Source organism: Schistocerca americana, chromosome 2 (assembly GCF_021461395.2).
Source record: "Schistocerca americana isolate TAMUIC-IGC-003095 chromosome 2, iqSchAmer2.1, whole genome shotgun sequence".
In the NCBI taxonomy this organism is placed as follows: domain Eukaryota; kingdom Metazoa; phylum Arthropoda; class Insecta; order Orthoptera; family Acrididae; genus Schistocerca; species Schistocerca americana.
The window spans coordinates 909,928,584-909,952,649 of NC_060120.1; positions in this window are offsets into that span (position 1 = coordinate 909,928,584).

The following is a 24,066-nucleotide window of genomic DNA, read 5'->3' on the forward strand; positions in this document are numbered from 1 at the left end:
CATCGTGATCGTGGTAGCGAAGGCTTCGCGGGGAGGGGGTGGGGCCAACACTGACCGTACATGACGTTAATGGCGTCGTTTCTCGCATACTTCTGTCTCAGAATAATCGGCAATAACTTTGTGTTCAGCTGTCGCAGTTAGCTCAGAATTTGAAGTAAGTTCTTAATTTTCAGTTTTAAATAGCTACGACTGCCCTTATTATATGGAAACTGTTTTAGGCTATTCCTCGAAGAACATGAACGGGTTCGAGTGAAAGACGAAGAGCTAGACACACACACACACACACACACACACACACACACAGAGAGAGAGAGAGAGAGAGAGAGAGAGAGAGAGAGAGAGAGAGAGAGAGAGACAAAGCAATATTGGATTTTTTTTCTGGAAGATACATTTAAATGTACACTGGACCTAATGCCACAGAATTCGTGAATTTACAGTGATAACTCTGTAATGCAAACATTTCGCATTGAGGTTACTTTACGTGATACATCGGCTTTCACATTGTGTTATCATAAGGGAAAAGTTGATTTGTCAACTTTACCACAAAATATAGTTTTCAACTCACTGTGGCAACGATTTACGTCAAATGGTCGAACAATTAAGAGGAATCAAAGAATTGTTTCAATAATATTCGTGCGACATTGCAGCATTTGCTATCGTCAGTTCTGAAACTGAGTGTATTACTTTAATCATAGATCGGGTCCAATGACTACTACGTATGGTCGTTCACCATGTTATGCGCAAGTTATATTATTATGTCATTGACACACCTGGCCGAAATTCGACCAAAAGCGATTCTGGTCCGAATTAAAGGAAGGGAGGAAGATTTGTCTTTAAATACTCGTCGACAGAATGGTCATTTAGCATTTTTCCGTACTTTGTAGTAATTACTTATTTTTTAGTGTACTCGTGGATCCGACCGGTTTGAAACCTTCGAGTGGTACACACACGCTGAGGTGGCGAAAGTCATGGGGTACCCACTAATACCGTGTCGGATGTCCTTTTGTCCGGGGCATAGCGTAGCAACTGCACGTAACACGGATTCAACAAGTCGTTCGAAGTCCCCTGCAGAAATATTCAGTCATGCTGCCTCTAATGCTGTACGCAATTGCGGAAGTGTTGCTGGTAAGGATTTTGTTCAGGAACGGACCTCTCGATAATGCCTCATAAATATTCGGTGGGTTTCATGTCGGGCGGTCTGGGTGGCCAAACATCCGCTCGAATTATTCAGAATGTTCATCAAACCAATCGCGAACAATTGTGGCGGATTGTCTGCCATAAAAATTCCATCGTGGTTTGGGAACGTGAAGTCCATGAATGGCCGCAAATGGTCTCTATGTAGCCGAACATAACCGTTTCAAGATCAGTTCAGTTGGACCAAAGGCGCAGTCCATTCTGTGCACACACAGCCCACACCATTATGGAACCGCGACCACCTTATACGTTGGCAACCTGGGTCCATGATTTCGTGGTGTCTGGACCTCACTCGAACCCTACCATCAGCCCTTACCATCTGAAATCAGAACTCATCTGATATGGTCACGCTTTTCCAGTCGACTGGACTCCAACCGATATGATCACGATCCCAAGAGAAGTGCTGCAGGCGATGTGGTGGCGTTAGTAAAGGCACTTGTGTCGGTCGTCTGCTGCCATAGCCCATTAACCATTGTATTGCACATCAGTGTGGGATCCGTACCAGGTCGGGTTGACAGAGGAAATAGAGAAGATTCAAAGAAGAGCGGCGCGTTTCGTCACAGGGTTATTTGGTAAGCGTGATAGCATTACGGAGATGTTTAGCAAACTCAAGTGGCAGACTCAGCAAGAGAGGCACTCTGCATCGCGGTGTAGCTTGCTGTCCAGGTTTCGAGAGGGTGCATTTCTGGATGAGGTTTCTAATATATTGCTTCCCCCTACTTATACCTCCCGAGGAGATCACGAATGTAAAAATACGGTTATAGGAAAAATACATTTCTGAGGGCCAGGTAATAAAAACGACTGCACTCTCATTTGTGTGTTAGTATTAAAAAATGGTATGTGTCTTTTCTTTACGAGGCCTGAAGTAACTGCTGTACAACGATTGACAAGGCAGGTACAGGAGCTGCACAAATATATTCACTACTGGCCATTAAAATTGCTACACCAAGAAGAAGTGCAGATGATAAACGGGTATTCATTGGACAAATATATTATACTAGAACTGACATGTGATTACAAAAAAAAAAAAAAAAAATGTTCAAATGTGTGTGAAGTCTTATGGGACTTAACTGCTAAGGTCATCAGTCCCAAAGCTTACACACTACTTAACCTAAATTATCCTAAAGACAAACACACACACCCATGCCCGAGGGAGGACTCGAATCTCCGCCGGGACCAGCCGCACAGTCCATGACTGCAGCGCCCTAGATGGCTCGGCCAATCCCGCGCGGCATGTGATTACATTTTCACGCAGTTTGGGTGCAGAGATCCTGAGAAATCAGTACCCAGAACAACCATCTCTGGCCGTAATGACGCCCTTGATACGCCTGGACATTGAGTCAAACAGAGCTTGGATGGCGTGTAGAGCTACAGCTGCCCATGCAGTTTGAACACGATACCACAGTTGATCAAGAGTAGTGACTGGCATATTGTGACGAGCCAGTTGCTCGGCCGCCATGGACCAGACGTTTTCAATTGGTGAGAGATCTGGAGAATGTGCTGGTCAGGGCAGCAGTCGAACATTTTCTGTTTCCAGAAAGGCCCGTACAGGACCTGCAACATGCGATCGTGTATTATCCTGCTGAAATGTAGGGTATCGCAGGGATCGGATGAAGGGTAAAGCTACGGGTCGTAACACATCTGAAATGTAACGTCCACTGTTCATAGTGCCGTCAATGAGAAAAAGAGGTGACCGAGACGTGTAACCAATGGCAACCCATACCATCACGCGGGGTGATACGCCAGTATGGCGATGACGAATACACGCTCCCAATGTGCGTTCACCGCGATGTCGCCAAACACGGATGCGACCATCATGATGCTGTAAACAGAACCTGGATTCATCCGAATAAATGACGTTTTGCCATTCGTGCACTTAGGTTCGTCGTTGAGTACACCATCGCAGGCGCTCCTGTCTGTGATGCAGCGTCTGGGGTAACCGCAGCCATGGTCTCTGAGCTGATAGTCCATGCTGCTGCAAACGTCGTCGAACTGTTCGTGCAGATGGTTGTTGTCATGCAAACGTCCCCATCTGCTGACTCAGGGATCGAGACGTGGCTGCACGGTCCGTTACAGCCATGCCGATAAGATGCCTGTCATTTCGACTGCTAGTGCTACGAGGCCGTTGGGATCCAGCACGGCGTTCCGTATTACCCTCCTGAACCCACCGGCTCCATATTCTGCTAACAGTCATTGGATCTCGACCAGCGCGAGCAGCAATGTCGTGATACGATAAACCGCAATCGCGATAGGCTACTATCCGATCTTTATCAAAGTCGGAAACGCGATGGTATGCATACCTCCTCCTTACACGAGGCATCACAACGTTTCACCAGACAACGCCCGTCAACTGCTGTTTGTGTGTGAGAAATAGGCTGGAAACTTTCCTCATTTCAGCACGTTGTAGGTGTCGCCACCGGCGCCAACCTTGTGTGAATGCTCTGAAAAGCTTATCATTTGCATATCACAGCACCTTCTTCCTGTCGGTTAAATTTCGCGTCTCTAGCACGTCATCTTCGTGGTGAAGCAATTTTAATGGCCAGTAGTGTAGCGACACCAAAAACAACACATTACCACGAATAATAGAGTGTAGGGAAACCACTGACTTTTGAAACAGCTTCCAGTTGTCTCGGAATGAATAACTACAGGTACTGTGTGTTTTCAAGTGAATCTTACCTCATTCCTCGTGCAAAATAGTGCACCTTGAGGTGACGGTGATGGAGGAGAACAGCGATTACGCACCCGTCTCTCCATAGTAGGCCGCGAAGGTTCAGTAAAATTGAGAGCTGGTGGCTGTGAAGCCAGGGCAGATGCGACAGTTCATCTTCGTGCTCGCAAATCCAGCCCGTGGCAAGATGAGCTTTACAAACGGGGCCACTGCCGACTTGGAACACAGCATCACCACTGTGACAAACATTGTACCACGGGATGGACCTGACCAGCCAAAACTGCCACATAATCCTTGGCAGTAATACGAACTTGCAGAGTAACCAAGGATCCCACAGAACACCGCGACATGGCTGCCCAAATTATCACCGAACCCTCATCATGTTTCACGCTTGGGATGTAAACTCGATCAGAAGTTGAAAACAGTGTGAAGTAAGACTCATCCGATCAGATGAGTTTTCTCCTTCGCTCCATTTTCCAGGTTTTGTGACCTCGGCACAACTTTTTCCCCTTACGGACATTTGAATAACTGATGACGTGTTTTCCAGTATCAGCTTGCCCTGCAGTTCCCTGCTTATGGAGCGCTCCTTTTGTGTTGTTTTGCTGCTGACAGGATGCGCGTGTGCGACATTCAGTTCTGCAGTTACTCTTGCAGCTGTCTCGTCTTCTTATCTTTCGTTACACTCCTCCTCAATGAACGTCCGCATTGTGACTTAGCGGATGTAGCAGCTTTCCTTGCAAGCATTTTGCCGGCCGGAGTGGCCGAGCGGTTCTAGGCGCTTCCGTCTGGAACCGCCCGGCCGCTACGGTCGCAGATTCGAATTCTGCCTCGGGCATGGATGTGTGTGATGTCTTTAGGTTAGTTAGGTTTAAGTAGTTCTAAGTTTTAGGGGACTGATGATCTCAGAAGTTAAGTCCCATAGTGCTCAGAGCCATTTGATCCATTTTGCAAGCATTTTATGAGCAGCTTTATTTCACATTTATTGCCTCAATACATGCCACGGGGGGGTAGCCGTGCGGTCTGAGCGCCTTGTCACGGTTCGAGCGGGTCTTCCCCCTCCCCCCCCCCCTCCCCCGTCGGAGGTTCGAGTCCTCCCTCGGGCATGAATGTGCGTGTTGTCCGTAGCGTAAGTTAGTTTAAGTTAGATTAAGTAGTGTGTAAGCCTAGGGACCGATGAAAATGGTTCAAATGGCTCTAAGCACTATGGGACTTAACGCCGGAGGTCATCAGTCCCCTAGACTCAGAACTACGTAAACCTAGCTGACCTAAAGACATCACACACATCCATGTCCGATGCAGGATTCGAACCTGCGACCGTAGCAGCCGCGTGGTTCCGGACTGAAGTGCCTAGAACCGCTCAGCCACCGCGGCCGGCGGGGACCGATGACATCAGCAGTTGGTCCCAGAGTCCATACCACAAATTTCCAATTTCCGTTTGCCTCGATACCTCCAAAGTTCATCTTAAACTTTTCACTTCTACATGATCAAACGTTGCATTCATAATTTTGTACTTACAGATATTCTAGCGCTTTTGACCACCAATAAATTGTTGCCAGACATTTATTACTCTGTAACGCTTGTAAGTAGCCTGTTTCTATGTTGGCAGCGCTAGAGATGGTGTTAATATCGCTGACAGCGCTCTGCGCCCTCGGCAAGAGGTTCTGTGGTTGGACGGACCAGCAAATAGCAAGGGAAGCGAATGGACATGATATTCTTAGTGTTGGTAGGACATGCATTGTAAAGTGAAATGAAATGATGGTTGTATAAGAAAATACGGAAGGAAATGTATGATGGTGGATATTTGGTTGATAATGTTTATATTTATTGATAACTATATAATTTTTGGTACTGAGTGTCACGTGACTACCGTAAAATTTTCTAGTTACATTGTTTGCTCTTAAACAACATCTTTGTTTCACTAACCGTATGTCTCCTAGTAGTTAGAGTCCGTAGTAGATAGAATCTTTTTATTTAGCCAGTTGTTGTTGTTGCTTGCTGTAATTCCGGTAGTTCGTGTTATGAAGATTTTCTGTGAGATAAGTGACTTATAAAAAAGAAGGGGTTTACACTGTTGGGATTCGTGATTGGAATGAGTTTAGGCAATTAACAGAGTTGGAGGTAATTTCATATTTATTTTATTTTATATATTTTTTGGATTTGTATTATTGTTAGGATTCCTTGCAATTCAGGTCCATTCTTTTGTGTTAATTATTGGAAGTCATGGTGTCAATGGATAGCAGTCAGATTGTATTGAGCTTGTATATTGTGGGTAATAAATGAGTAGGTTAAGTTTGAGTTGTCTTTGTCAGTGAAAGTTCTGTACGTCACGGTTTAATAAAAATAATTCAAGAGGTAGTTTCACGCTTCCAAAAGGCCGTGGTTTGTTTTGTATATCTTAAATGCACTAGTCCAAATGTGCGTGTTTGGAATTCACTTTAAAACCCCGCTTTCCCTGCTACAATTCAAGTGGCTTAACCAATACGTCATTTGTCTCACTGTAGCATTAAAATCACAACATGAAATTACGCGTTTACTTTTGAATCCATAGATCGCTATATCCTGGTACAAACCCCCTTTTAAGCGAATTTAGCTGAAACATAGAATCTATAAATTCCTCTATGGTGTGAGGTACCGCTTTTTTTATTTTTTTTATCTTCCAGTTCCGGGTTATAAAATGAGTAGCTTAGCGCGACATTCCGGCTATGGTGGCCGATGTTTATCTCTCTTTTTGTTCTGTTATGTTTTCTTTTTTCCCCCCAGTATCTTGAAATGAGTACAGCTTTCGCACCATAAACCACAAAAAAAGGTCGGAATAATAATATCTGCGTCGTTAATTGTGAGCACAAACAACGCTTAAACGCCTGAGATTCGCGCAAGTGATTAAAATTCTTCGCATTTCCGCTGACATTTTAATTAATAAGGGAGAGCGCTCGCTTCATGCATTTAAGAGTGCAGAATTAAAATGAGGCGGGCCAATAAATATTCAGCACGTTGTCGCTTCATTAATAACAGTCTTGTCGCGGCGCGTCACGGACTGCCCACAGGCGTTTACCAGCCGCTGTCAAACAACTGCCGACTATCAAACGCAATCGCACCACACTGGCACCTCGGTGAAACGAAACTCGCTTTTGTTTTTCGCTTGTGCCAGAATAACGAGCTTCGTTTAGCCTTCTGCAGAAACACTGAACTATGAGTACGAGGCGTGGCTATAAAATCGTGGAACACCAAAATAACAGAAATGCAAGGTCCATGTTACGATATGGAAACAGTGACCGACAGTTGCGCTCCTAGTGTAAGTGGGCTGCTTCTGTGTTGGCAGTACTGTGTAGCGCTTTGCATTGTATCTCTGACTGCGCTTTCTTTGTAAGAGACTCTGTGGCTGGTTGGACACGTTGTTGGAAGTTGGTCGCTTACAGTGATGGAAGTACTGTAGGGCAGTTGGAGGTGAACAGCCAGCAGTGATGGATGTTAAATATGAGAAGTTAGCATTGATGGAGGGTAGTGGTCTGAAGTTTTAGCGTAGGCTAACGATGTGGAAGTATCCGGCTTGGAGATTGAAAATTATTCATGATTATATATATGTCTGTACTGGATGTCAATGTCGATTTATATTCGTGTTTGAACTGGATGTCACATTATTAAGGTAAAAAATACATTATTGGGTTTGCAACAAAATCTTTCCTTTGCTAACCACATGCCTATTAGTAGTTAGTGGCTTTAGTAGTTAGAATCTTTTATGTAGCTGGCAGTATTGACGCTCGCTGTATTGCAGTAGTTCGCGTAATGAAGATTTTTGTGAGAGAAGTGCTTAATGATATGTATAGGTTATTGTTAAGATTTTTCAGTAAGGGCCATTTTTTGTATTAATTATTTGAAGTCAGGTTGTAATTTTTTTGAGCAGTCGGATTGCGCTTCGCTAGAATATTGTGGGTCAGTGTTGACATGATAAGAAAAACAAAGAGAAAGTAGGCTCAATACGTTCAGTTTTACTCAGCTCTTTCAGAATCAGATAACGTAGAAGTTTCATCTTCTCAGTCATTCAGCAATCTAAGTAGAGATTCACAGAGTTAAATAAAGAAGTTTCACTAATAGCCTGGCAGTGCACTTCGAATTCGGAAAAATATGGCGCAACAATCTGTTTTCTTCTTTTGCAAAATACAAGTACTAGATCATAATATATTTCATTTGTAATGTATGGGTGGTCTGGTGGTAAAGCGTATTATTTTTAAAACTCAGTTATGCAATTGCGACCACATGGCTATTGTTGTTGTTGTTATGGTCTTCAGTCCCGAGACTGGTTGATGCAGCTCTCCATGCTAATCTATCCTGTGCAAGCTCCTTCATCTCCCAGTACCTAATGCAACCTACATCCTTCTGAATCTGCTTAGTGTATTCATCTCTTGGTCTCCCTCTACGATTTTTACCTTCCACGCTGCCCTCCAATGCTAAATGTGTGATCCCTTGATGCCTCAGGACATGTCCTACCAACCGATCCCTTCTTCTAGTCAGTTTGTGCCACAAACTTCTCTTTTCCCCAATCCTATTCAATACCTCCTCGCCGGCCGCGGTGGTCTCGCCGTTCTAGGCGCTCAGTCCGGAACCGCGCGATTGCTACGGTCGCAGGTTCGAATCCCGCCTCGGGCATGGATGTGTGTGATGTCCTTAGGTTAGTTAGGTTTAAGTAGTTCTAAGTTCTAGGGGACTGATGACCATAGATTTTAAGTCCCATAGTGCTCAGAGCCATTTGAACCATTTGAACCTCCTCATTAGTTACGTGATCTACCCACCTAATCTTCAACATTCTTCTGTAGCATCACATTTCGAAAGCTTCTATTCTCTTCTTGTCCAAACTATTTATTGTCCATGTTTCGCTTCCATACATGGCTACACTCCATACAAATACTTTCAGAAACGACTTCCTGACACTTAAAACTAGGCCTATACTCGATGTTAACAAATTTCTCTTCTTCAAGAACGCTTTCCATGCCATTGCCAGTCGACATTTTATATCCTCTCTACTTCGACCATCATCAGTTATTTTGCTGCCCAAATAGCAAAACTCCTTTACTACTTTAAGTGTCTCATTTCCTAATCTAATTTCCTCAGCATCACCCGACTGAATTCGACTACATTCCATTATCCTCGTTTTGCTTTTGTTGATGTTAATCTTGTATCCTTCTTTCAAGACACTATCCATTCCGTTCAACTGCTCTTCCAAGTCCTTTGCTGTCGCTGACAGAATTACAATGTCATCGGCGAACCTCAAAGTTTTTATTTCTTCTCCCTGGATTTTAATACCTACTCCAAATTTTTCTTTTGTTTCCTTTACTGCTTGCTCAATATACAGATTGAATAACATCGGGGAGAGGCTACAACCCTGTCTCACTCCCTTCCCAACCACTGCTTCCCTTTCATGTCCCTCGACTCTTATAACTGCCATCCGGTTTCTGTACAAATTATAAATAGCCTTTCGCTGCCTGTATTTTACTCCTGCCACCTTTAGAATTTGAAAGAGAGTATTCCAGTCAACATTGTTAAAAGCTTTCTCTAAGTCTACAAATGCTAGAAACGTAGGTTTGCCTTTCCTTAATCTTTCTTCTAAGATAAGTCGTAGGGTCAGTATTGCCTCACGTGTTCCAACATTTCTACGGAATCCAAACTGATCTTCCACGAGGTCGGCTTGTAACCTCCCCACAAAATAAAATAAATATTATTGGTTAATGATTCTGATTTAGTGTAACCTCAAAACAGAAAATTCATTTACATTTAATCTAAGCTCAAAATTCATTCACATTTACCGTAACCTCAAAACAGAAAAATTCCTAAACCTCTCAACAGTAAAAATTATAATTATGTCGTTCACATTCAGTGTAATGTTCCAATAAAAAAATAAATTCAGTAACCTGGTAATAAAACAATGTAACTAACCTCTCAATTAAATTGTCGCTCACTTATAACTTTTCAATAATTGACTGTGAATTTAACCTGGTAAATTTGGGACGACAGCAGTGATGCGTCATGGCCCTGAAAGATCATTCTGAATAAAAAAAAGGAAAAATTCTTACCTCAATGAAGTCGCCCGATATATCTGCTCCTACAATAAATTTTTCCGGCACAGCTCTGTGCAATGCTGGCCGACCTATCTGTCATTTATGAAAGGAAGCAACTGATTTTTCTATTGCAATAATCGGGATGATCATGGATGGGAGAAATTAGTAAATTCTTTAAATTGAAATGAATGGTTGTTAAAAGTTACTTTTTATGATGAAGATTATTATTACGAGAGTTTTAAAACATTTACATGCGACTTGAGATAACATCACTACATATGCACGAGGCTGCCTTTTTACCTTATACAATAATACTCAGGCCCCGGCATCGCTGCACCGCGACCGGGCCAGCCAACACGACACACCAGACCAGACCAGAGCAGATTCCAGACTAGCAACAACTTACTGCTACAGCTACACAGTTCCTACTGCAGTCAACACTGCTCTCTGGTCGGAGACCTTGCATATCGCAGGCAGCGCATGAGCAATACATCGAAATTACATCTGCTCGGACCTCTTACAGGCTTCTACCTGTTTTTCCATTCGTCTGTAAAGAATTCGCGTTAGTATTTTTCAGCTGTGACTTATTAAACTGATAGTTCGGTAATTTTCACATCCGTCAACACCTGCTTTCTTTGGGACTGGAATTATTATATTCTTCTTGAAGTCTGAGGGTATTTCGCCTGTCTCGTACATCTTGCTCACCAGATGGTAGAGTTTTGTCAGGACTGGCTCTCCCAAGGCCGTCAGTAGTTCTAATGGGATGTTGTCTACTCCCGGGGCCTTGTTTCGACTCAGGTCTTTCAGTGCTCTATCAAACTCTTCACGCAGTATCGTATCTCCCTTTTCATCTTCATCTACATCCTCTTCCATTTCCATAATATTGTCCTCAAGTACATCGCCCTTGTATAGACCCTCTATATACTCCTTCCACCTTTCTGCTTTCCCCTCTTTGCTTAGAACTGGGTTTCCATCTGAGCTCTTGATATTCATACATGTGGCTCTCTTTTCTCCAAAGGCCTCTTTAATTTTCCTGTAGGCAGTATCTATCTTACCCCTAGTGAGACAAGCCTCTACATCCTTAAATTTGTCCTCTAGCCATCCCTGCTTAGCCATTTTGCACTTCCTGTCGATCTCATTTTTGAGACGTTTGTATTCCTTTTTGCCTGCTTCATTTACTGCATTTTTATATTTTCTCCTTTTATCAATTAAATTCAATATATCTTCTGTTACCCAAGGATTTCTACTAGCCCTCGTCTTTTTACCTACTTGATCGTCTGCTGCCTTCACTACTTCATCCATCAGAGCTACCCATTCTTCTTCTACTGTATTTCTTTCCCCCATTCCTGTCAATTGTTCCCTTATGCTGTCCCTGAATCTCTGTACAACCTCTGGTTTAGTCAGTTTATCCAGGTCCCATCTCCTTAAATTCCCACCTTTTTGCAATTTCTACAGATATAATCTACTGTTCATAACTAATAGATTGTGGTCAGAGTCCACATCTGCCCCTGGAAATGTCCTACAATTTAAAACCTGGTTCCTAAATCTCTGCCTTACCTTTTAGTATATCCAGGATTCTTCCATGTATACAACCTTCTTTTATGATTCTTGAACCAAGTGTTAGCTATGATTAAGTTATGCTCTGTGCAAAATTCTAACAGACGGCTTCCTCTTTCATTTGTTAGCCTCAATCCACATTCACTTACTATGTTTCCATCTCACCCTTTTCCTACACTCGAATTCCAGTCACCCATGACTATTAAATTTTCGTCTCCCTTCACTACCTGAATAATTTCTTTTATCTCATCATACATTTCTTCAATTTCTTCGTCATCTGCGGAGCTAGTTGGCATATAAACTTGTACTACTGTAGTAGGCATGGGCTTCGTGTCCATCTTGGCCACTATAATACGTTCACTATGCTGTTTGTAGTAGCTTACCCGCACTCCTATTTTTTATTGATTATTAAACCTACTCTTGCATTACCCCTATTTGATTTTGTATTTATAACCCTGTATTCACCTGACCAAAAGTCTTGTTCCTCCTGCCACCGAACGTCACTAATTCCCACTATATCTAACTTTAACCTATCCATTTCCCTTTTTAAATTTTCTAACCTACCTGCCCGATTAAGGGATCTGACATTCCACGCTCCGATCCGTAGAATGCCAGTTTTCTTTCTCCTGATAACGACGTCTTCTTGAGTAGTCCCCGCCCGGAGATCCGATGGTTCAAATGGCTCTGAGCACTGTGGAACTCAACATCTTAGGTCATAAGTCCCCTAGAACTTAGAACTACTTAAACCTAACTAACCTAAAGACATCACACACACCCATGCCCGAGGAAGGATTCGAACCTGCGACCGTAGCAGTCCCGCGGTTCCGGACTGCAGCGCCAGAACCGCACGGTCACCGCGGCCGGCTCGGAGATCAGAATGGGGGACTATTTTACCTCCGGAATATTTTACCCAAGAGGACGCCATTATTATTTAACCATACAGTAAAGCTGCATGCCCTCGGGAAAAATTACGGCTGTAGTTTCCCCTTGCTTTCAACCTTTCGCGCCGGCCGGAATGGCCGTGCGGTTCTAGGCGCTACAGCCTGGAACCGAGCGACCGCTACGGCCGCAGGTTCGAATCCTGCTTCGGGCATGGATGTGTGTGATGTCCTTAGGTTAGTTAGGTTTAATTAGTTCTAAGTTCTAGGCGACTGATGACCTCAGACGTTAAGTCGCATAGTGCTCAGAGCCATTTCAGCCTTTCGCAGTACCACAACAGGAAGGCCGTTTTGGTTATTGTTACAAGGCCAGATCAGTCAATCATCCAGACGGTTGCCCCTACAACTACTGAAAAGGCTGCTGCCCCTCTACAGGAACCATACGTTTGTCTGGCCTCTCAACAGATACTCCTCCGTTGTGGTTGCACCTACGGTACGGCTATCTGTATCGTTGAGGCACGCAAGCCTCCCCACCAACGGCAAAGTACATGGTTCATGGCTATTAATAAGTGTACATTATGTTCCTGATTACCACTTTCTTGTGTAGTATTGCACTCTTTGAATTGTATTGTAAGTATGTGGCTCGTATCCTACTTAAGTTTTGCTCTCATTCGTAATGCTGGGTGGGGTACATGACTCCGTATTTGTTTCTGTTTCGCATGAAACGGAAGCAGGTTTCGTCGCATGATATACTGTGGACTCACGTGTCTTTGTTATGAATCTGTGTGCGGGCTGCTCAGCTTACATGTGTTGTAATTATATTGGTCGTATGCTACGTTATTTTTGTTCCCATCCGTTTTTCGTTGTCTCGCATTTAATGGAGGCCATCGAAAGTTTTACAGATTTCTGCTATAATGCACTGTTTGTTGAACCTGTTAATAACGTGTGAAACATGTGCGTAACTACTCCCGCATTCTCGGCATTTGCAAGGAAGAATACACTGGTCACCATAACTACTAAGCATACTCACCTACATCTACATCCATACGCTATAAGGCACCATGAAATGCATGGCACTCAGTGGCAAGAGGAAACATAATTCAAAGCCGAATTACGTACTCATTGTCACAAGAATACCAATACTGTCAAATCCTTCTAACATTTCGTTCTCCCTTAAATTCGAGAAATTACGGAAAACGGTTGCAAACCAAAATAAAGATGGGTACTTACAATGCATTTAAATCGATCTGTTCATAGGCAGCCAACGGCGTTGCTGCGGTGGTAACACCTGTTCCCGTCAGATCATCGAAGTTAAGCGCTGTCGGGCTGGGCTAGCGCTTGTATGGGTGACCGTCCGGTCTGCCGTTACGCTGTTGGCAAGTGGGGTGCACTCAGCCCATGTGAGGCAAACTGAGGAGCTACTTAACTGAGAAGTAGCGGCTCCGGTCTCGTAAGCTGTCATACGGCACGGAGAGCGGTGTGCTGACCACATGCTCCTCCATATCCGCATCCAGTGACGCCTGTGGGCTGATGATGACACGGCGGCCAGTCGGTACCGTTGGGCCTTACAAGGCCTTTTCGGACGGAGTTTGTTTACAGACAGATACGTAAGCAGTAACGAATACACACCATGCAACGAATCCAACCTGCTTCTGTTTTATATGAAACAAAAACAAATGTGGAATCATTTATCCCACACAATATTACTGAAGGCTGCAGAATGCAATCAGAATACGAGCAACATATTTACAACGCAATTGAAAGAGTGCAATACACACGAAAAATCGTAATCAGAAGCACATTGAGAGGAAACCTGCTTCTTTTAACTACGAAACGAAAACAAATATGGTGGATTGGAAATCAGCCAATAAGAAAGCGAAATGGACTGATAAACTTGCAGCGTTTCAAGTGGACTGGTAGCGAACCGGGATCGTGTTACCTGAAGTCCCTAAACGAGTTTCACCACCGTGTATGAAATAACAGGACTGGTGCTGTCACAGAGTAAGTACGCAGGCGCCAAAAAAGAGCGCCCAATTGCTGTGAAGCCTGAAGCCTTCTCAGTTGAATGTGTCTTCTCTGTGTCTGTAGACGAATCAGTGTGGCCGTAGCCTTCGTTTGTGTGATACTTATTTTGTTTTGCAGTAAAATGATCAGTGTAATAGTACAGCAACGAATGCCGTGTGGGATATTGATTTGTATTAGTTTTTTGCTGTTGAATTCGTGATTTGTAATTTTTCCCTGTAAAATTTGTTATACGTAATATTTTTATTCTATTCTATTTGCAGTTTGCAACTTCTAGATATTAGTTTGCGTATACAGAAGGATGCTGAAGATTAGATGGGTAGATCACATAACTAATGAGGAGGTATTGAATAGAATTGGGGAGAATTGTGGCACATCTTGACCAGAAGAAGGGATCGGTTGGTAGGACATGTTCTGAGGCATCAAGGGATCACCAATTTAGTACTGGAGTGCAGCATGGACGGTAAAAATCGTAGAGGGAGACCAAGAGAGGAATACACTAAGCAGATTCAGAAGGATGTAGTTTGCAGTAGGTACTGGGAGATGAAGAAGCTTGCAAAGGATAGAGTAGCATGGAGAGCTGCATCAAACCAGTCTCAGGACTGAAGACCACAACAACAACAACAACAACAACGAGAAGTAAATCTGAATTGTCCACTTTTCACTATCATGTAAAACTATATAGTCCAAACATATACTTTCAGAAGGACTTCCCAACATCGAAATTAATGTTGAATGTTAATACATTTTCTCTTTTTTGGAAACGCTTTTCTTGCTTTTGTCAATTTGCATTTACGATTCGCTCCATATCGGCCATAGACAGTTATTTTGCTGTTCAAATAGCAAAACTCATCTACTACTTTAAGTACCTCATTTCCTAATCTAATTTCTTCAGCATCAGGTGATTTAATTCGACAACATTCCGTTATCCTCGTTTGCTTTTGTTGATGATCATACTATATCCTATTGTCAAGACACTATCCATTCTATCCATTCCGTCCAACTACTCTTTCAAATCGTTCGCTGTCTGTGACAGAATTATAGTGTCAGCGGCAAACCTCAAAGTTTTTATTTCTTCTTACCTGGACTTTAATTCCTACTCCAAATATTTATTTTGTTTCCTTTACTTCTTGCTCAATGTACAGAGTGAATAACATCGGGGATAGGCTACAATAAATCCTGTCTCACCCCCTTCTCAACCACTGCTTCCCTTTCATACCCATTAACTCTTATAAATGCCATATGGTTTCTGTACAAGTTGTAAGTAGCCTTTTGCTCCCTGTATTTTCCCCATGCAATTTGAAAGAGAGTGTTCCATTCAACATTGTCAAAATTTTTCTCTAAGTCTGCAAATGCTATAAACCTAGGTTTGCCTTTTGTTAACCTGGATTCTGTAAGAAGCCGCAGGGTCAGCTTTGCTTCGTGTTTTCCTGCATTTCTCAGGAATCCAAATCGATCTTCTTAGAGGACGACTTTTATCAGTTTTTCCATTCTTCTGTAAACAATTCGTGTTAGTTTTTTGTAACCGTGGCTTAGTTAGGTAATTTCCAAACCTGTCAGCACCTGATTTCTCTAGAATTAGAATAATTCTATTATTCATAACGTCTGAGGGTATTTCGCCTGTCTCATACATCTTGCTCACCAGACGGAAGAGTTTTGCCCTGGCTCGCTCTCCCAAAGCTATCAGTAATTCTGACGGAATGTTGTCTACTCCAGGGGCTTTGTTTCGACTTACGTCTTTCAGTGCTCTGTCAAATTCTTCACGCAGTATCCTATCTCCCATCTCATCTATGTCCTCTTTCGTTTTCATAATATTACCCTCAAGAATATCTCCCGTGTATAGACCCTCTATATACTCGTTCCACCTTTCTGCTTTCCCTTCTTCATTTAGGAATGATTTTCCATCCGGGCTCTTGATATTCATACAAGTGGTTCTGTTTTCTCCAAAGGTCTCTTTAATTTTCCTGTAGGCAGCATCTTTCTCACCCTTAGTGATATATGGTTCTACATCCTTGCATCTGTCCTCTACCTATCCCTGCTTAGCCATGTTCCATTTCCTTTCCATTTCACTTTTTAGACGTTTGTATTCTCTTTCGCCTACTTCACTTACTGCATACTTAAATTTTCTCCTTTCATCAATTAAATTCAGTACTCTTCTATTACCCAAGGATTTCTACTATCCCTCGTCGTCTTACCTAATTGATCCCTCGCTGCCTTCACTATTTCATCTCTCAAAGCCACTCATTATTCTTCTACTGCTTTCCCTTCCCCTGTAATTGTCAATCGTTCCCTAATGTTCCTTCTGAAACTCTCTACATTTTCTGGTTCTTTCAGTTTACCCAGGATCCAACTCCTTAATTTCCTACCTTTTTGCAGGCTCTTCAGTTTTAATCTGCAGTTCAATAAATTAGAGTCGACATCTGACCCTGGAAATGTCTTAGAATTTAAAATCTGCTTCGGAAATCTCTGTCTTACTATTGTATAGTCAATCTGAAACCTTTCTCTGTATCCGGGTCTCCTCCACATATAATGTATATCATGAGACAAACTGCAGGTCCGCCATATTGGAGTAATGTTGTGAATGTTTATTTGAAGTTACTAACCGAGTTCTGCGATGTATTTGAGAAAATTTAGCAGCAAGCTACTTAATGTTCACTGCTCGATAAATATAATGTCACGGTGCAGTTCTGCAATATAGTGCATAAGTGAATGTGTGGCAAATGAGACTTAGGATGTAGAAACAGGGAGAGAAACCTCCGACACGCAGGGAGAATGTTAGATAATTAGGGCAACTAGTAATGTGCGCCAAGATATCGTCATACGTCCAATAAATGTAGTTCCACAATCGATAAGATGCATCAGAACAGTGGACGTCACTCCCTCCCCCCCCTCCCCCCTCTTTCCCATTTTCACCAGTTTCTCGCAAGAAGCGACTGTGTCGGTATTACATTAGACATAGTTTGTAAATTATCTATTTGATAACCTCAGATTATTTTAGTTACTTTCGCTCTCATATGCGTACTAAAACACGTCCGATGCAAATAAAAGAACATGTGCTGAAACGCGCATCCAGGTACTAAAATAAAAAATTGTAATCGGTGGCAGTAAAAAAAGATTATTTATTTTGAACTTTAACTGAAGTTCCTTCACATTTGTATCACTTGGCTAGACATTTTAATACTATCGAATCATTTATTAATTTATAAGAAAATGTCTGCATGAACAAATAAAAGACATAACTTTGGTCTTTCCTCACATAATTCAGTATTCCTACATTTCCGGAAAGCTTGTGACACGGTTCCGCACTGCCGACTGTTAACGAAGGTCCAAGCACACGGGACAGGTTCCCAGGTGAGTGGTTCGAAGACTTCTTAAGTAACAGAACTCGGTGTGTTCTCATCGGCGGTGAGTGTTCATCAGAGAGAAGGGTCTCGTCAGGAGTGCCCCAGCGAAGTGTGATTGGACCGTTGTTATCCTCTTGTATACATAAACGATCTGCCTGGTAAGGTGAGCACCAGTCTTTGATGGCTTTTTGTTGATGAGGCTGTAGTGTACGGGACAGTATAGTTTTTATGTGACTGAAGGGGAGGGTACAGGCTGACAACGTTTGTGTTTGACGTAATGAATGGCAACTTGCTCTGAATGCGTAAAAATTTAAGTTAATGCAGTTACATATCTGTGCCGCGTGAATTCAAATGGGTACCCCTGGAGCGAAGACGATGTACTTTTCGCGTAACACGATCGAGAAAATTTACAAAAAAAAAAAAAAAAAGAAAATGGCTCTGAGCACTATGGGACTTAACATTTGAGGTCAACAGTCCCCTAGAACTTAGAACTACTTAAACCTAACTAACTTACGGACATCACACACATCCATGCCCGTGGCAGAATTCGAACCTGCGACCGTAGCGATCACGCGGTTCCGGACTGAAGCGCCTAGAACCGCTCGACCACTGCGGCCGGCAGAAAATTTACAGAACCTGAATTTGTGGCTGATTGCAGAATATTTCTATTGCCGCCAATGTACAGTTAGCATAACGGCCGCGAAGACGAGATAAAAGGCATCAAGGCTCCTACAGAGGCATATAGACAGTCGCTTCTTTCTCGCTCCATTGTGAGTGGAGCAGCGAGTTACGGCTTGTGGAGTGTATACACTAATCAGCCAGAACACTACGACCGCCTACCTAGTAACCGGAATGTTCACTTTCGGCACGGATAACAGCGGCGGTACGTCGTGGCATGGAAGCAATGAGGCCTTGGCAGGTCGCTGGAGGAAGTTGGCACCACATCTGGACACACACGTCACCTTATATCCGTAACTTCCAGGGAGGGGGTGTGGGGGGGGGGGGGGGCGGCATGAGTTCTGACGCCACGTTCAACCACACCCCAGATGATTTCGATCGGGTTAGGTATGGCACGTTGGGGGGCCAGCACATTAATTGGATCATACAGTGAAGGCTTTCACGACCAGATGTTTCAGCTGCCGAGAGTTCTTCCGGATTGTATGGCCATGGTCCATGAAACTCTACTGTCCCTGACGTTTCTTCCAAAGCTACGTTGGACATCTTCGGAGGTGCTAGTGGTTGTGCGGAGTCTTGCCGACTGACGAGTCAAACGTCGAAGAACGGCCTAAATACCTTGGAAAGTGGGCGTGGTCTGGATTTCACATGATAGCAGAGATAAACCTTGTCAAGAATAACTTCTCATCGAGTCTGTAACGCCACTGTCCATATATCGCTGAGTTTAATGGCTTCTTTTTTTCTGTTAAAATTATCCCCATGTTTATATACACTCCTGGAAATTGAAATAAGAACACCGTGAATTCATTGTCCCAGGAAGGGGAAACTTTATTGACACATTCCTGGGGTCAGATACATCACATGATCACACTGACAGAACCACAGGCACATAGACACAGGCAACAGAGCATGCACAATGTCGGCACTAGTACAGTGTATATCCACCTTTCGCAGCAATGCAGGCTGCTATTCTCCCATGGAGACGATCGTAGAGATGCTGGATGTAGTCCTGTGGAACGGCTTGCCATGCCATTTCCACCTGGCGCCTCAGTTGGACCAGCGTTCGTGCTGGACGTGCAGACCGCGTGAGACGGCGCTTCATCCAGTCCCAAACATGCTCAATGGGGGACAGATCCGGAGATCTTGCTGGCCAGGGTAGTTGACTTACACCTTCTAGAGCACGTTGGGTGGCACGGGATACATGCGGACGTGCATTGTCCTGTTGGAACAGCAAGTTCCCTTGCCGGTCTAGGAATGGTAGAACGATGGGTTCGATGACGGTTTGGATGTACCGTGCACTATTCAGTGTCCCCTCGACGATCACCAGTGGTGTACGGCCAGTGTAGGAGATCGCTCCCCACACCATGATGCCGGGTGTTGGCCCTGTGTGCCTCGGTCGTATGCAGTCCTGATTGTGACGCTCACCTGCACGGCGCCAAACACGCATACGACCATCATTGGCACCAAGGCAGAAGCGACTCTCATCGCTGAAGACGACACGTCTCCATTCGTCCCTCCATTCACGCCTGTCGCGACACCACTGGAGGCGGGCTGCACGATGTTGGGGCGTGAGCGGAAGACGGCCTAACGGTGTGCGGGACCGTAGCCCAGCTTCATGGAGACGGTTGCGAATGGTCCTCGCCGATACCCCAGGAGCAACAGTGTCCCTAATTTGCTGGGAAGTGGCGGTGCGGTCCCCTACGGCACTGCGTAGGATCCTACGGTCTTGGCGTGCATCCGTGCGTCGCTGCGGTCCGGTCCCAGGTCGACGGGCACGTGCACCTTCCGCCGACCACTGGCGACAACATCGATGTACTGTGGAGACCTCACGCCCCACGTGTTGAGCAATTCGGCGGTACGTCCACCCGGCCTCCCGCATGCCCACTATACGCCCTCGCTCAAAGTCCGTCAACTGCACATACGGTTCACGTCCACGCTGTCGCGGCATGCTACCAGTGTTAAAGACTGCGATGGAGCTCCGTATGCCACGGCAAACTGGCTGACACTGACGGCGGCGGTGCACAAATGCTGCGCAGCTAGCGCCATTCGACGGCCAACACCGCGGTTCCTGGTGTGTCCGCTGTGCCGTGCGTGTGATCATTGCTTGTACAGCCCTCTCGCAGTGTCCGGAGCAAGTATGGTGGGTCTGACACACCGGTGTCAATGTGTTCTTTTTGCATTTCCAGGAGTGTATTTCAGTGGCTTCTCTATATAACCGTGGATAATAGCTCGTCATAGTACATAAAACTTCAGTGTCCGAAAATTTCACTTCGTGATCACCCGACTGTAGAGCATGTTTCGCCACGGCTGACTTGGGTGTTTTCCCTAGTTGGCGAAGACTTTTATGTTCCGTCAACCGTGTATTCACACTTCTCTTTGTAGTTACATTGTAGAACCTACCACATGTACACGGAATCTTGTATGCACCACTTGCAGACAGAGGGGGACGTTTATCCTGGAGGAATTCTTTTGTTATTTAAATAGCATAAATCCTAAAGTCCAGTTTACTATGGAAATGGAGAAAGACAATGCAATATCCTTCTTCGATGTCTTCGTTATGATACAGACTGATGGCAGCTTGAAACATAAAGTCTTTCGGAAGGTTACACATACCGACATATACTTGCATGAGGATTACAGTCATCATCCACGACAGAAAAGAGGTGTAATTAAAAGTCTAGTGCACAGAGTTAAAAGGATGTGTGCGCCGGAATACCTGGACGCCGAGTTAAAACATCTAAAGCAGGCTTTTGAGAAGTATGTGCACTATAGTAAGGAAATAGAGTTTTGTGACCGAATTACAGAAGCCTTAAGGACAACGATAGGACACAGCGATGGAAGAACTTTCTCTACCCTTCATCAAAAAGTAACGGATCAAGTCAGCAAGATTTGAAGGCAACTGATTTTCAGACCAAGTAAGAAAATAGTCTAAGCACTTCGTTCTGTTAAGGATAAATGTCCCCCTCTGTCTGCATGTAGTGTATACAAGATTCCGTGTACGTGTAGTAGGGTCTACGTTGGATCTACAAAGAGAAGTGTGAATAACGGTTGAAGGAACATAAAAGTCTTTTCCGACTAGGAAAAACAGACAAGTTAGCTGTAGCGGAACATGCTCTTCAGTTGGGTGATCACGTAATGAAATTTTTGCAAACTGAAGTTTTATGTACGATGACGAATTATTAAACACGGCTATATAGAGAAGCCATCGAAATATATTAACATGGGGATAATTTTAACAGACAAGTAGAAGTTATGAAACTCAGCGATATATTGACGGTGGCGTTTTACAGAATCGATGAGAAGTTCTTATCTTTGACGTACTATGATCGATAGTTATATTTTACTCTAGAAAAGGTTTATCTCTGCTACCACGTGAAATCCAGACCATGCCCACTTTCCATGGTATTTAGGCCGTTCTTCGACGTCCGACTCGTCAGTCGGCAAGACTCACCACAACCACTAGCACCTCCGAAGATGTCCAACGTAGCTTTGGACGAAACGTCAGGGACAGAAGAGTTCCATGGACCACGGCCATACAACTCGGAAGAATTCTCGTCACATTAACTGTAGCTCGCCACTGTGTTCCTCGAATCGCCCCATCACACTCCTGGCCGTATGACGTGGCGCACGATCTTGTTGAGAAATGCCGCTGCCGTCGGGAAACATGATCGTTGTGAAGGGGTGTAAAGCGGAATTAAATGGAACGGCATGTAAGAATTGTAGTGATAAAGGCGAACGATTGACTACAGCTTATTGGGAGGGTTTTAGTAAAGTGTGGCTCACCTGTAGAGGAGACATATAGAACCCTAGTGCAACCTATTCTTGAGCACTGCTGGAGTATTGGGATACCCACCATGTGGGACTGAAGGAAGACATTTAAGGAATTCAGAGGCGTGCTGCTAGATGTGTTACCAGCTGCGTCGATCAACACCGAAGTATTACAAATGTGCTCGTGAATTCAAAGGGTATCCGTGGAGCGAAGACGGCGTACTCTTCGCGAAAAAATTTACAGAAACGGAATTTGTAGCTGACTGACGAACATTTCTACTGCCGCCAATATACATTTAGCATAATGACCACGAAGACGAGATAACAGAAATCAGGGCTCCTACAGAGGTATAGAGACAGTCGTTTTTTCTTGCTCAATTGCGAGTGGAACAGCGAATTAGGACTTGCGGAGTATATACACTGGTCAGCCAGGACATTATGACCACCTGCCTAATAACCGGAATGTCCACCTTTGGCACGGATAATAGCGACGGTGCGTCGTGGCATGGAAGCATTGAGCCCGGGGTGGGTCGCTGGAGGGAGTGAGCACCACATCTGCACACACAAGCCACCTTATTTCCTTAAATTCCAGGCAGGGGAGCGATGAGTTCTGACGCCACGTTCAGTCACATCCCAGATGTGTTCGATCAGGTTCATATTGGCAGGTTGGGGGCCCACACATTAATTGGAACCCTCCACTTTGTTCATCGCACCACTCCATCACACTCCTGGCCTTGTGACATGGTGCATTATCTTGCTGAAAAATGCTCCTGCCGTCGGGAAATACGATCGTCAAGAACGGGTATACGTGGTCTCCTTGACCGTCATGGTGTCTTGCACGAGCTCCACGTGAATGTTCCCCAGAGCATAATGGAGCCACCGACGGTTTGTCTTCGTCCGCCCGTACATGTGTCAAGGAGCTATATCCCCTGGAAGATGACGGAGTCGTTCCTCCCATCGGCAAGGTATCGGGATTCTTCAAACCATGCAACGCTCTGCCACTGCGCCAACTCGCACTGCCGATGGTCATGTGTCATATCGGTCGTAGATGCTGATGTCGTGGGTTTAACATTGGTACATGCGAGGGTCTTCGGCTACGGAGGCCCATCGTTAGGAGTGTTCGGTGCACTGTGTTTCCAGACACACCTGTACCCTGTCCAGAATTAATGTCTGATGTTAGTTCCGCCACAGTTCGTCGCCTGTCCAGTTTTACCAATCTGCCCAGCCTGTGACGTCCGATATCTGTAAAGAGGGGTGGCCGCCCAACCCGACAACGTCAGGACGTGGTTTCACCTTGGTTACGCCAGATGTTGAAGACACTCACCACAATACTCCTCGAACACTCGACAAGTCGTGCAGTTTCCGAAATGCTCGTGCCGAGCCTCCGGGCCAACACAATCTGCCCTCGGTCAAACTCTAGTAGATCGCGCGGCTTCATCTTTCTACACGCGGACAGCACGCTCAATGATACTATATGCGCCATGCTTTTGTTTGACTAGCAGCTATTGTTCGGCAGCTGATGCTGCTATCGCCTGGACGGGTTTATATCGATAGTAGGTCTGTGGTCATTGTCTTTCGGCTGATTAGTGTGTACGCAGATGTAGATGTAATGGAGTGTAGTCGAATTAAATCAGGCAATGCTGGTTGAATTGGTTGAGAAGTGAGATAGTGCCAGTAGCGGATTAGATAAATATCACCGTCAAATGCTCGCTCACCGATTTACTTCTGAGTGCTTCACGTGGAACTGTGGAGACAGGGTAAGTTGATTCCCTCCGGAACGCCGAGGGTCGCGCTGGCATCCATTACGCCGTCTGCGCTTTCGGCTGGGACTGAGGGACTCCATCAGCGCCGCCCGGCAGCTCGTCAGCGAGTCGAGACGCGGCGATACGCTTTGGGAGTCCCGCATGTTC